The sequence below is a fragment of the Onychomys torridus genome, chromosome 16, assembly GCF_903995425.1.
Source record: "Onychomys torridus chromosome 16, mOncTor1.1, whole genome shotgun sequence".
Classification (NCBI taxonomy): Eukaryota; Metazoa; Chordata; class Mammalia; order Rodentia; family Cricetidae; genus Onychomys; species Onychomys torridus.
Window position 1 is genome coordinate 35,061,701 of NC_050458.1, and position 15,193 is coordinate 35,076,893.

Sequence of the window (15,193 nt, forward strand, 5' to 3'; positions counted from 1 at the left end):
CATAGACCTTGATCCTATGCCTAAGCAGCTGACTGTACAAAGTCCACTAAGGAAGATTCATGGTACCCTATAAGCCTTACAATATAACTTGTAGAAATCCTCCATGCTTTCCTCCAAGTAGCTTTTGTTTACAACTTTTCTGGGCATCTAAATAATAAAATTGTAAACTCTATTTGACTTGAATGGAATGACTTTTTGGTTGGAAATGACGAGATTGAAAATACAATTTAAATTCTGGTTTTGCTATTATAATACTGTGACCTTGGGAAATGCCCTTCAGCTCTTTGAGTCTCTAAGAATAACAATTTTAAATATATTCTCTATTTTGTAGGTTTAATCAAATCGTAAGGAGGATCAAATTACTAAGTCCAGGACAGTTTAGTGAAATGTAGAGGGTTACTCAAAACTGAGTTGTTATTAGTTCATTTCTACTTCCTTTTTTACTTTGAATATTTGTATCCAGAATTTCAAATCAACTGACTTTCAAGAATCCTAAACAAGAGAGGAAGAATGTTCAGCTGCATCCTGTTATAGGAGATTATCTTCCTTGCTATTGTTTACTGACCACTAAGTCTTGTCCTCCTGTGTGTATATTATTTCTGATCATTCAAAACAACATGCACAACAAGCTTTTGTAGCTGTTCTGACTTCCTTGAACAGATGAAAGCAAGATCAAGAAATAGAAATTCTTTCAAAGTGATGTATCTGTAGAATGCAATGTTGGAAATAAGACACAAACTGTCCAAGTCAGTCTCCAAAGTGTTTGTTGTTGACAAGACTCATATAAGGATGCTTTCTGTTGATGTTTGCCTAGACCATATGGAAGGCTTTGTCAAAAATTATGGAGGTGTTCAGAAAATGCTTGAAATGTAACATAGTCAGTCCCTTCATGGAAACATTCATCATGGTTCTGTATTGAAACAAAGAAGTTTCTTGATGATGATTTACTTCATAGGATGATTTAATAAAATGAGAATTGAAAATTTCACCCTTCTTCATCTTTCCTTACATGCCCTTCTAACCAATATCTTTCCACATATTCATGAATCTCATTCCCTTGGATACTTTCAATAAATTCCATGAGAATTGAGCCTTTCAGCTCAGAGAAGTGTACAGGCTAAGAGATACTATGTGTGCAGAAAACTCCTGTTACTTTGTAAACATTGAATAGAAGAACAAAGGAAGTGACCAAGACTTTTAATTCACCTTTCTACCTTAGATTGCTGTCCACAATCATAAGGCAGGACACAGACCACATATTATTGGTGCACAGAAATATCTGTCTGATTTTACTGGCAAAGGTAATACTTAGAGGCTGAAACAGAGTTCCAGAGAGGAAATGATCGGAAGAGTTCAGGGGAAGGCAAGTTCTGAGTCTGTCCCATGTGGAATCACACATAGGGAAGGGGGGACACCATGCTCTTATGCATTCACAAGGCAAAGCAGAATAGAGCTAGAGCTGGTCACCTTTACACTGATGTGGCAACATACCTAACAGAAGTTACTCAAGAGAAGATTTACTGTGGCTCACAGTTTGAGGATGCAGTCTATCATGGTGGAGACTCCATGAGAGAAGGAACATGAGGAGGCTTCTCACATTATATCTGCAGGCAGAAGCAGAGAGCATGAATTCTGGTTGCAGATCTCAGTTTCTGAATGTAACCAGTCCAAGATTCTAGCCTATGAGGTAACACTGGCCGCATATGGGTAGATCTTCTCAGCTCAGTTAAATGTTTCTAGAAATTTCTTCGATGACATATCCAGAGCTTTGTTTCCATGGCAATTCCAAATCCAGTCAAGTTGGACCTCGATATTAACCATGACAATACCTAAATGGGAAACTGAATTTTATTTTCAAAGTACCCAACTATATCAGACCAATGATTAGATCTCCTAGTCAGGTAGAGACCTAAGTAGAAAATGGAATTATATGCCTTAACCCCAATACTTTAGTCTTCTCCCTAAGAGACATTCTCATTTTTTCCAGTGTTTCATCACAGTCCTCCAAGTGTTAGTACTCTTATTAGGCCTCCAAAACCCTGTCTCACATGTCATCACCTTCCCTAGTACCTCTACACCCATTACTACAGTAATATTTTTTCCTTCAACATTTTTCCCAATGGTTTCTCAAAATATTTCTTAGTATTTTCAGCATCCTTCTCAGTGTTTCCGTTCATGACTTCGGCATCTTCCTGTACTCATCACTCTTTCCAGTGTTTCAGTATCCTTCTTAATGTCTCGTCATCATTCCCATTGCCTCTGCATCCTTTCCAGTGATTCCATTCATGACTTCAACATCTTTCCCATCGCTCTAGCATCCTCCTCAGGGTTTAGCATTTCCCCCAGTTTTTCAGTGAATTTCAGGTTACTCAGTGAATCAGTGACCTCTCTAGTGCTTCATCACCCTTCTTTCCCAGTGCTTTACAATCATTCCAAGTACTGAATATTCTTCCCAGGGCTTTAGCACATTCCCACAATGGCATCTTTTCAATTAAAAGATCTTCAAGTTCCTCAGTGTGTTCTGTCCAATACTTCAGTATTCACGCTCAGAAGCTCAAAATTTCTTTGCAGTGTTTCAGAATCTCTGCATTTTATTTTTTTAACTTTTATTTTTAATTTTTAAAATTAAACCTTTATTAAACTAAATTAAAACCCAAACCTTTATTATTTAATATACAGAATATGCAGGAAACAAGAACTGAAGTAGAATGAAAATAGCTTTTATGGATCTGGGGATGTGGATCAGTTGGTAGAGTGCTTGTTTAGTATGCACAAAGGCCTGTCTCCAATTACTTTTGAGAGTATATGAGAATTGGGGAAAATTTCTCTTTTACTGCCCAAGGTTGGAATATAGGGAGAGGAGAAAAATGTTCCTTACAACAAATAAAATCTGACTTTTGAAATCAAAATACTAAACAGAAATTCCCATATGGGTAGATCTCCCAATAAATTGCAGCTATGTTTCATTTATTTATTTATTTATTTATTTATTTATTCATTCATTTATTTATTTATTTATTTATTTATTCATCCATTTATTATTTATTTGTTTGTTTATTATTTATTTATTTATTTATTTATTTATTTATTTTTCAATATTGTTTCCTGGAGAGTTTTTGCCTCTTATCTTATCTCTATTACTTGACTTTCAGTGCATGGCAACCAGACACGTATGTGGTTTATAGTTTTATTCCCTGAATACCTTAGTACATAAAAGGAGCCAAATAAATGTTAATGTAATATGTGGCATAGTTGTATGTGTGCACATGTAATATTGTAGACTGTGAGGGTTCAGCAACTCTGTAGTAAATCTGAACTGAAGTTTAATTCTTCTGGACCGAACATTGACAAAACAAACAAACAAACAACAACAACAACAACAACACCAAAAACCAGCGTGGTAAGCTATTGTGTGACTTTTGCCAGTGAGACTTGAAAAATGTCCATTCACTCTGGATCAGGCCCTGACAATGCACAGGGAAATCGTTCCATCCAAGGTTAGTTAGATTTTGTGACTAATGAGTTGATTGGGCTTGCTTACAGTGGAAGCTGTATTATCTAAAAACCTACCCCATCATGTATGACAGCTCACAAAAGTGGTACCCACAGAACATCCTATACAACATGCAGTGCACACATTTAGAAAGTCTCTTCTCCAATGGTTCTGCAGCAATTGCTTGCTATTTATGGAACCCTGGGAAGGAGTCCTGTGCATAGTATAATTTTGTAACTCCAGAGGCTTGTAAATTTCCTTAGCTTTTTGAGTTTTAGGAGGTTTCTTCCTCTTTCAGGGGTGAATGTTTCAATTCAGAATAAATAGGTACACAGCATAAACATTTAAGCAAGTGTTAAAATGACCAGGAATTCTTACCTTTAAGATTTATTTGCCACCAAGAGTTTGCCTTAGATTGAGGTGCGATTTATTGATAAACCCAATGTGTTAAATGTTTATGTCAAAAGATTCCATATTTTTTTTAGCTTAACAAACCTCTGAAAAAGACAGATCATTACTTCTATGTTAGAGATTAAAAAAAAAAATGAGACTTAAGAGACTTAAGAGAGCCAAGGTTACAGACCTCATACTCATATTGAATTGAATTAAGAAAGTGAATCCAGGCATTTGTTCTTGAGGAAAACCATGACTTTCAAAATGTAAGTAATTGTCCTATCTAATTGAGTCAGAATATGGATATTCAAATGAGCTATAGCAAATAAATTTTTCCATGCAAAATGGTTTTATAAATATGAAAGTGCTTCACTGGTTAACATTATGGATTTGGGTTATATAAATGTATAATAATACATGATATAACACATATTATCAGATTGATTGAAATGAGGGGCCACTGCCCTGTGCCCAGAAAAGATGGCCATATGGAAAAAACATTTTTGAATGAGACTCAGGTGATTTTTAATGAATTTTAACATTTATTTATTAACACGCATGCATGAGTGTGTGCATGTGCGTGCATGCGTGCGTGCGTGTGCGTGTGCGTGTGCGTGTGTGTGTGTGTGTGTGTGTGTGTGCCTGCTCCATGACTTGCATGCATAGGCCATAGTACAACTTACAGACTTTAGCTCCCTCTTTTCACCCTCGATCCTGGAAATCAAACTCAGGTCTTCAGGCTTGGTAGCAGGCCCTTTAGTTGCCAAGCTATTTCTTTGTCCCAGGACACATGTTGTCTGATACCATGCCAGAAAGGTTAAGTGGAAGCAAGGTTCATTCTCTGTCAGTTTTCATTAACTACAGTTGGGCTGAGCTTCAGATTCTGACATATATGGGTCTTGCTTTCCAATGCTGGAAAGCCTCTCCTTGAGTCAGTTACTGGTTCAGTCTCTCTCCTCCATATTACACTTCTTTCATTACTGCTCATCACATCCTGATTTTGTGTATTCAAGAAAGATCAGCTGCTTTTTAGATACATAGAATCTCCTTAGGCTTATAAAAGCCACACTTAGATAAAATAAGTCAGGCAAAGCATGGAGTCAGGTCGACATACTAATTGGTGGAAAGAATATGCTAGTGGCCTTGCAGGGCTGTTTGTCAGGCAGGAGACATTGATGCTGGATGTAGGCACATCCCCTATTTCATCCTGCTTTGGTGACCTGGGAAACTGCTGAGGCATTTGCTTTCTTATCTGCATCAGAGGCCTGACCATATCTAATGTGCTAGATGTTCCCTTAATGATGTGAGATCCTTAAAAAGGTATTTAGCTCAGAGCCTGGCTCAAGGTAAGCAGTGTAAACGATTCAAATGTTCCAGACTGTCTGTCTCCTTCTACTCCCGTGAGTAGTTGAAATGTTTGTGAATGGGGAAATTGACCACAGTTGAAAAATTTTTTAAATACGAAAGCTAAAGAAGTCAAAACACAGGGCACGGTTGAATTATAAGACCTTAGGTATTTTGTTCATGTGGCTAATTTATGAAAACTAATAGTCTATCTATAGCTATCTACTACTATTCATTTTAGAAGTAAGTACAGTTATTTTTTAAGATGAGTTTTTTTTTTCTATTTAGTGTAGCTAGTCATTAGAATGTTTTGTTTTCTTCATTTTTTTTTTTTTAAGTGCCGACCTCATACCTTCAGTGATCTCTTGTCTCAGCTTGCTGAATACTGTGGTTGATAAGTGTGTTCCCTCACACCTAGATAAATGTACTAGGAACATGTTTGGGTTTTGCTCAATTGTCTATTTACTTTTCCATGCTGGGAATAGAGCCTAGAACTTTGAACATTCAATGCCTTGCTTTACCACTGAGCTATATCCACAGTCATCTTCATCCTATTGATGTTTTGAGACCTGTAAGATGTGGTATGACAGGGACAAATTTCTTATCAACTAAGGATTTATCAGTTATTCCCACAGCAGTGTGTGTACTCTGTTGGCTGAGGTATAACTCTGAATGAAAGAATGGAGAAGGATGGTACCATTTGGGTCTTATTCCCCAAGGAATAGCTGTGTAGTGGATTATGAGACTCACCAGATGTACAGTTATTCTTAGACAATAAGAGCATGGATATTTCTATCAGTACAGGCTGGCCATTTCCAAGCAAAGAAAATTAGAGAGAATCAGTTTTAATGTACAGTGTATTTGTTTCTTTAAAGTCAAATCTCCTTTATGTATAATGTACATTCTAATACCTGCACATCCTAATTTAATGTGTGTGGACATGTGCAAACACTCATAACTTCACTACCATAATCTATATACTAGACCTACTCAATGTATCCCAAAGTCTTCTTATGTTTTGTTTTTGTTTATAGTCTTTGTTCTTGAGGAAGAACTTTTAATGTTAGATCTACATTTAAAGAAACATTTCATTGTATAATTATATTGTTAACCATGGGAACTGTGTGGTATAGTAGAAATCTTAAGTTTACTCTCCTAGTGTAATGGGAGTATACCATTGTCTAGTACTTGTCAATCACTGCTGTGTTCCCTCCAGGCCATTAAAGATACTTCATATAAGCAATCATTAATTTGTCCCATGACAGGTGTATTTTTGTTTTTCTGAGTCAGTATTTTCTTCTTTCATAAGTTCCCTTGTACACATGCTCCATACTGTCTTTAGCAAGACTTTGGCTCTTTCTATATGTTGGAGATTGTGAAAGATGCTGTAATATGGGACCACGGCTATCTCTCTTACATTCTCCTTTCAGTTCTTTTAGCAGCATTTCCATAAAGAGGATGCCTGGATCATGTGCTAGCTCTATTTCTAATTTAGAGGAGCCTCCATACTATGTTACATCACTTACAAAACATCTCACATTCCTCCAAACTGCACAGGGCTTCCAGAGCCACAACATTTTTATCAGTCCCACTTTTTTTTTTTTTTTTTTGCAGTTCTATCCTAATATATACAGAAGAAATTACTACATTGCAGTCTCATTTTCAGTTTCTCTGATGGTAATGTTAAGTATGTTTTCAATGATCTGTTTGCCATTTGAATTTCTTCTTTGGAGAATTATCTATTTATTTAGTTCATTTGCCTGTTCTAGAATATTTGATCACACTGTGTGAAAAGCTCCTTTGATTGGTTGAATAAAAAGCTGAAAGGCCAATAGCCAGGGAGGAGAGAATAGGTGGGACTTCTGGGGAGAGAGAAGAACTGAAGCAGAATTGGAGATTCAGAGAAGATGCCAGCAAGACATTGAGGAAGTCAGACATGCAATACAAAGGATAGATAACTAGCCACATGGCAGAAAGTAGATTAATAGAAGCAGGTTAATTTAAGTCATAAGAGATAGTTGGGAATAAGTCTAAGTTAAAGGTCAAAGTTTCATAATTAATAAGAAGTCTCTTATCATTATAATCACTACATTTAGTGCTCCAATGCATGACATGATCACATGGACAGAGAAGACATGCCAGCTGGTGCTGCCTCAGTCCACGCATGGGCCTCTCCATGAGCAATCACAATAGTCATCTACTGCTCTGGGGGACTCTGGAAAGTGAGATCAGCAACTTTCCAGAGCTTGGGCAGTTAGGTTCAGTGGGCATGAAACTCAGCTTCCACAGAAAGGCAAACAGCGATTATAGTCCAGTATCAGTGGGATTTAAAAAATGGATATAGACAGTCATTGAAACAATAAATAGTTTTAAATAATAAAGGTCTTTAAAGAAATATAAAAAGGATAGGCCATGTAAGGGTGGGAAATACATAGGATTTCTGGATCCTGTATGGTGTTTTGTTTACTTTGAATCTTTCCTGTGGAGCCTCCACAGGACTGGACTGGGCCCTCTACATAAGTGAAACAGTTGCATAGCTTGATCTGCTCAAGGGGCCCCCTAGCAGTAAGATCAATATACATTCCTGGTGTGTGAACAGACTTTCTGGAGTTCACTACCTGTGGTGGAACACCCTGCACAGCCTTGAGGTGGGGGTGGGGAGGTGGGAAGTGGGAGGAGCGAGGGGGTGGGGCTTGGATCTGCCTCCACTGAATATACCAGGTTCTACTGACTCCCATGGGGAGGCCTTACCTTCTTGTAAGAGGGAATGGGGGGTGTCATCTACTATCAACATCTAATATCACTACTCTTTGGGCAATAAGATGACCACTACACATTTTAAAATATATTTTCAAAATATGAGGAAAACAAAGAACCATGGATTTAGACTTCTAAGCTTGTCAGCTTTGTCTTTGTGACCTCACACACAACTGTTCTCTGGTGAAAATGTCATCATATACACTGGCTATACTCTGGGACCTTGGGATCCCTTGATGACTCTCTTTTCTGTTTCCATTTCCTCCCCATTTCTATAACTATTTCCTTGCAGCTGTTCTCATGAGCATGTTGTCATCACACCCAATATATCTGAACTTTTCTGAAGCTATACTTTAGTCTGTGGATAAACTAACAAAGATGCTTGTGAAACCCCATGGTTATGTCTCTAGGGCCACTGTCTGACACAAGGAGAGTTTTCCCCATTTCACAGGAATTCTTTGAGCTCAGCGACAGTGTGTTCCTGTCTCAACAACCTCCACAGGACAAAGATACCTCAGACTAATCAAGTTTCACTTGGTTACATCTTTAATAATTCTCACAGCTTATTTATTATTATTTCCTCCTGAGTTCTGAGTATACTTAATTTTAGATAACCTTTTAGCTTAATTATTAAACAACTCAATTTCTATGAAAATTTAATAAACCCAATCATTCTAATAAACTTTATCAGTGATTGATTAAAATGCAAACATATACTTCAGCTTCAAATGGCCAAACCTGAGTTAAAATGATTCAGTCAAATCTCCAGGCTGTTTGTTTTGGGAAGGTAGTTGTACAACTTCACTACAAAGTTAATTTTCAAGGCCCGGTGTTTTCAGTCCTGCTGAGTCCTCAGTGTGATAAAAGCAATTGGATGATTTTGAAGCTTTTAGAAGGAGGATTCTCTGGAACCTGGCAGCTGTCTCAAAAATGAAGAATGGTGAAGGGATTTGCAGATATTGGTTTTCTGTCTACCTACTCTTGTCCTCTTAAGAAAGAAGAAATAAAGAAAAAATAGGCAGGCACAAAGACGAAGCACTACCCAAATAGGTTAGTAACTTCAAGTACAGTGTTTGTACATCAATTTTCTGTGAGCTTATGTCTAGCAGATGAGCAAGGAGGAAATCCCAGACAGCCATGAACTTTGATATTTTTACTCATATTTGCATCTTTTTTTTCCTGAGAAAACTTTGTGCAATAGGAACCTATAGGAGAGGAAATGAATGTACATTTAAAATCACTTTCTTTGTAGAAAACAGGAATCTGTTTGATTCTTCAACATTTCCAGAGTTTAGCCCCATTCTGGGGCCACTTTATTTAGGAGAATTCAGTAAGTGTGTTTTCAGTGAGTGAGGACCAGACTGCCCTTTTCTGAGATGTGGTAGAGGAAAGTCTAGCTCATATCCTTGATGATTAAATAATAGCACGGTCACAGACACCAACATAGTTATAGACACGAAAAGAAAGTGAAGCCAAGAAAATGTCACCTGAGGGCAATTAGTAGCCTTACGTTTCTGGTGTTCTGTGAGATAGGAAATGGGGAGAAATAGCATCAATGAGAGCCTGATTGTGGGAAGGAATGTACCCTGAAGTAAACAACAGGAACTTTTTTTCTAAATTATGTAGCTGGAAATTTCTGTGGTCCTGCCTTGCCCAGCAGTCTGGACGAATCTCTCCCACCTGTGGGTCCTACACAGTTGCTTATAAAATTAATTACTCAGAGGCTTATATTAATTATAACTGTATGGCCTATGTTTTCAGCTCCTTGCTAGCTAGCTCTTTCATCTTAAATTAATCCATTCCTATTAATTTATATGTTGCCATGTGGCCATGGTATTACCGGTCTGCTCGTGTCTTTGCTGGCATCTTGCTGCTTTTCCCTGGCAGCAGCTGGTGTCTCTCTCTGCCTCTGGTTTCTTCACTCTGTATATCTGTTTGGATTTTCCACCTGCCTCTAAGCTGCCTTGCCATAGGCCACTGCAACTTTATTTATCAACCAAACAGAGTAACACAAATTCAGAGTCCCTTCTTGTTGCCATGGTCACCTACAAGCTAGTGCTGATCCCATATGGCAAGAGCGCCTTGAACTTGGAGAACCATTTCAGCGGCTGGTATGACCGGTGACCTGAGCCAGGCCAGGTGTTGTGAGATGCTGGCTATGAATTTGACATCTGCTTCACCTCTGTGCAGAAGAGAGCCATCCGGACCCTCTGGACAGTGCTGAATGCCATTGACCAGATGTGGCTGTCAGTAGTCAGGACTTGGCGCCTCAATGAGCGACACTATGGTGGTCTGACTGGTCCTAATAAAGCAGAAACTGCTCCTAAGCATGGTGAGGCTCAGGTAAAGATCTGAAGGCTATCTGATGATGTCCCACCACCTCTGATGGAACCTGATCATCCCTTCTACAGCAACATCAGCAAGGATTGCAGGTATGCAGACCTTACTGAGGACCAGCTGCCCTCCTGTGAAAGCTTGAAGGACATTATTGCCAGGGCACTGCCCTTCTGGAATGAAGAAATTTTCCCCCAATCAAGGAGGGGAAAAAGAGTCCTGATTGCGGCCCATGGCAACAGCCTTTGGGGCATTGTCAAGCATCTGGAGGGTCTCTCAGAAGAGGTCATCATGGAGCTGCATCTGCCAACTGGCATCCCTTTTGTCTATGAATTGGACAAGAACTTGAAGCCTGTCAGACCCATGCAGTTCCCAGGAGATGAAGAGACCATGCAGAAAGCTATGGAAGCTGTGGCCGCTCAGGGCAAGGTCAAGAAGTGAAGGCAAGCAGGCCGACTCTACTCCAGTGCCATCCTCCCTGACTGTTTATGCCTCTGGCCCCCTTCCACAACACCTGTCATGCTGACTACATCTGTAGGATCTTGCGTTTAGGTTGTAGCTGCAGATGAGAACCTGCAGCTCCCATTTCCATTTAAATATTTTATCCCCTGCACTTACTCCCTTCATAGAATCTAGTCAAAATAACACCTCTGGGTGCAGGTTCCTGGTCCACATACAGGAACAGCTTCCCTTACCAGGAGAGTTGAGAGGTAGTAATTACAGTTTTTCTTAGTCCTTTGTTTACTAAGGGTCTGCTTTAGGAAGAGGTCTGGGAGAAACCATGCTGTAGTATGACCAATGAGAAGCTGCAGCCCAATTTTGTCCCTGGAGCCTGCCCTGCACTCTTGTTAGGTAACTGGGGGCTTTGGTCATTCCAGTGGAGGGTGAAAGTAACTTGCATGGTGATTTCAAAGGTACTACCTTCCTCTCTGACTAAAGGAGCTGCTGGCCCCAGAAGGTTGGGATCAATCCTGTCAAGTCTGTGTGTTACATTCACTTTTATGAAAGAAAAAAGAAAAAAAAAGAAAAGAAAAGAAAAAAAAGTACATATGTATTTGTCAGCACACAAAAGCCCCTCTGAGATCCCTAGTGGTGATTGAAATAGTTCTATGTGGTCACCAGAAAATAAGCCATTCCTAATAGCAAATGGGATAAATTCCTTGTCTCAAGGGGCAGGAGAGCCTTTTGCTGCGTTAGGATTCCTCTGCCTTGTCTTGTAGAGGTGAAGTGCCCCTTGATCATGTCCATGTTTTTGTCTTTCACTGTGTGAATCATGTTCTAGCTGCTTGACCCTATCATGTGGGTTCAGAACTTGTTTGGGTGTAACTACTAAATCTCTTTCCAGATCAGTATATCAGTATAATAAAAGAATGATCTGCAAAAAACAAAAAACAAAAACAAAACAAACAAACAAACAAAAAACCCCAAACAAACAAATAAACAAAAGCCAAAAAAAAACCCCAAATTCACAGCATACAGAATGACCATCCCAGAGCAGAACCATTTCTTTATTTTTCAGATTATAATTACATTATTTCTTCCTTCTCTCTTCTCCCTTCAAACTCTCCCACATACCCCTTCTTGACCTCTTCCATATTCAAGGTCTTTTTTTTTCATTATTTGTTGTTACATGTATATACGTGTATGTATATAAAAACATATATTCTTAAATATAACCTTCTAAATCTGTATAATGTTGCTTGTATGTGCATTTTCAGAGCTGACCGTTTGGTATTGGATAACTAATTGGTGTGCTTTTCCCTAGGAAAAACAGTTTTTCTCACTCTCAGCATTTTCTAGTTGCCTATAGTTCTTTGGGTAGGGTTGAAGTTTCATGTTCCTTTCCCTGTCCATCTCGGCATACCTCTTCTTGTTTTTGTTTAGTTCAAGTTTAGGTGGGACTTAATGGGTGTAGCTTTTTTTTCTTCATTTTTCTTTATTAAGAAATTATCTACACAGGCTTCTAGAATCCAGGTGTAGCTTTTGACATTACTAGAAGACACAGTCTTAGAGAAAAAAAAATCCCATGATTCTCTGGATCTTACAACCTTACTGACCCCCTTATGTAACGATACCTGAGACTTAGATGTGGGCCTTGTTTCATAGATGTATCCATTTAGACTGGGCTCTATACCTCTGCATTCTGATTGGTTATGGTTTTGTGTAATAGTCTCCATCTGCTGCAAAAAGAAGTTTTCTTGGTGAGGGGTAAGGACTACACTTATCTGTATGTATATGTACAGATGTTTAGAATGTAGTTAGGTATCACACTTGTTTAGCTAAAGTAGATTCTCCTACAAGATCTCATGACTTCACTAGCCCTTGGTAGTTGGCTAGGATTCCATTACCAGACATGATTTCCCTCTTGTTGAGTGGGTCTTAAGTCCAATTAGAGAGCTGTTGGTTACTGTCAAGGTATGTCTGTTACTACTGTACCCTTAGGGTATTCATGCCATGCTGGTCATTGTTGTGCTTCATTGGCATCATTGCTGGGTAGGACTGCCGGTTGATTCTCTCCTTTAGAAGATCACATAGTGCCTTTTGGTTGCTGGTGGTCTGTGGGAGGTAGAAAATAGGAAGCAATGAGAGCCTGATTGTGGGAGTGAATGAACCCTGGGGTAAACAATAGGGCTTTTTTTTTTCCTGAATTGAATTTTTGAATTAGTTTCTTTGTTAAGAAATAATTTAAGGAAGAGGCATTCAAGTCAGTTCCTCCTGGCCCTGTGTCTGAAGTGCATGGTATTGACAGCAACCTGAACTTAACCTTCTAACTCTGGGGAGCAACTAAGATCATAGCAATAGTCTATAATGTTTTGGGATCCTCTTGGACATCCCTGACCAACAATTCAAAAGAGAGCTTCCCATGCCTGGTATTGGATCTTCTTTAGGTGGTCTTTGACTCTTGGAGGGAATATTGGCAGCCCAAATGACAAACTTTTATTTAAACTATATGTTGTTTATACACAGAATTATTTGCATTGCTTTTCTTAAGGTAGATAGTTAGTAACATGATTCCTTGTAACATTTTCAGCCATCCTTACTATTATTTTATCCTCTTCTTCTGTATTTAGCTCCCCTACTCCTCATTAATTAGACTCACATTTTCCACATCAGATCACTTGTACCTTGCTATTCTCCCTGCTACTGATCCCTTAACCCCCTACTTTGACAATGACCTCATTTTATCTTCCAACAAGACTCCTTTGGATTGAGTTTGATGGGAGTATTAGTTACTTTTCTTATTGCTGAGACAAAAATAACCAACAGAAGCAGCTTAAGTGAGAAATGAGTTATGTGGGCTCAAGGATTCAGAGGTTATCAATCCATCATGGCAGAGACTATACATCAGAAGGACCAGTTTTCAGCCTCAGGAAGCTATGCCACTGTGGAAGATTAGGAAGCAGACAGCTTATGTTGGGACTGAAAGCACATTTTACAATTAAAGGACAGCCTTCACAAGTCCATATCTTCATGGTTCCATAACTTCCAAAATAGCACCAACATCTAGGAGCCAAGGTTTTGAACATGTGAACTATGGGAGACATTTCCCATCTAACTAACAGCAGATAGCTTAAATTGGTGTTTCCTTAAAGCTAAAAAAATAATCAAGCCCCCACTCTTGTCCTTATATGCCATAGCAACCCCTTAGTGGATATTTGCTACATTGAACTAAAGCTCAAAAGACAGAGAAAGAAATACTAACTTTATACAAAAAAGGTGTGGTATAATTGCAACAATTCTTTTTCCTGTGTAATGAATGAGGAACATGAAGCTGAGATTATTAAATAAAATCTGACAATGAGTCTTTCTGCATGACGGGAACCTGTAACATGATTCATAATTGGTCTTAAAAATAAAAACTCCAAGTCAGATATTGAAGTAAATGCTAAAAGATCAGAGAAGCAGAGCAGCTAGCCACTAGAAAGACTACTTACCTCTAGGAACACTTGGACTGAAAAGAGAATGAGCTTCTGTCTCCTCCCACCTTACATTCCACCCTCTGTCCAGCCATACCACTTCCTGGCTCCACCTCCCTAGTGCTAGAATTGAATTAAATGTGTGTGAGATCCCAAGTGCTAGGATCAAAGATGTGTGGCACCACTGCCTGTCTTTGTTTCTCTTTCAGACTGGGTCAATCTTTGGAAGCCCAGGGTAGCCTTGAACTCACAGAGATCTGTGTACCTCTGCTTCCTGAGTGCTGGGATTAAAGGTGTGTGCCATCACTGCCTGGCCTCTGTGGCTAGCTAGTGGCTTAGCTCCACACTCTGATCTTCAGGCAAGCTTTATCTGTTAGATCACAAACAAAATATCACCACAGGAACACACTTCTTTCTGATTCTGAGACCTAGGCAATGCTTTGCTACCTCATGCTCTCTTTGGAGACTCAGAAGGAAAAAAGCATGGGACAGGCACTATATCTAACAGACTGGATGGAACCAAGTGGAAATGTTAGAGATAGTTCCACGGTTACTAACCAATATAATCAAAATTCAGAAGTGTGGATTTGAGATCATGCAAATTTGCTCTCCAGCGTCTTTGTCCATGTTGCTATTTTAGAAGTATCAGACATATCCAAATATTCCGTGAGCCTTGGTTACAGAATAAATAAATGGAAGTTATTTCTTCTTTAAAGAACTTCTGTGAGAAGAGTCTATAGATAATGACTACCAATGGGCAATGTTAGGGTTCTGCATATATTCATTTCCTCATTTGTCCAGCAAAATAACGTGAACGTCAGCATCCTTCATAGTAGGTGCATATACCTTTCCGAGAACCATGTACAACACTCAGAGGCCACATAGCCATGTACTTTGCAGATGGAGTTGACAGAAATCTCATTTTGTTCCAAATCCTGAAAAGCAGGAGAGCAGA

General features: G+C 38.9%; 1 pseudogene; it reads left to right on the plus strand.

The window, feature by feature from the left end:
* The first annotated feature begins 10,024 nt into the window (after positions 1–10,024).
* Positions 10,025–10,762, plus strand: LOC118596667 (annotated as a pseudogene).
* Positions 10,763–15,193: the final 4,431 nt, after the last annotated feature.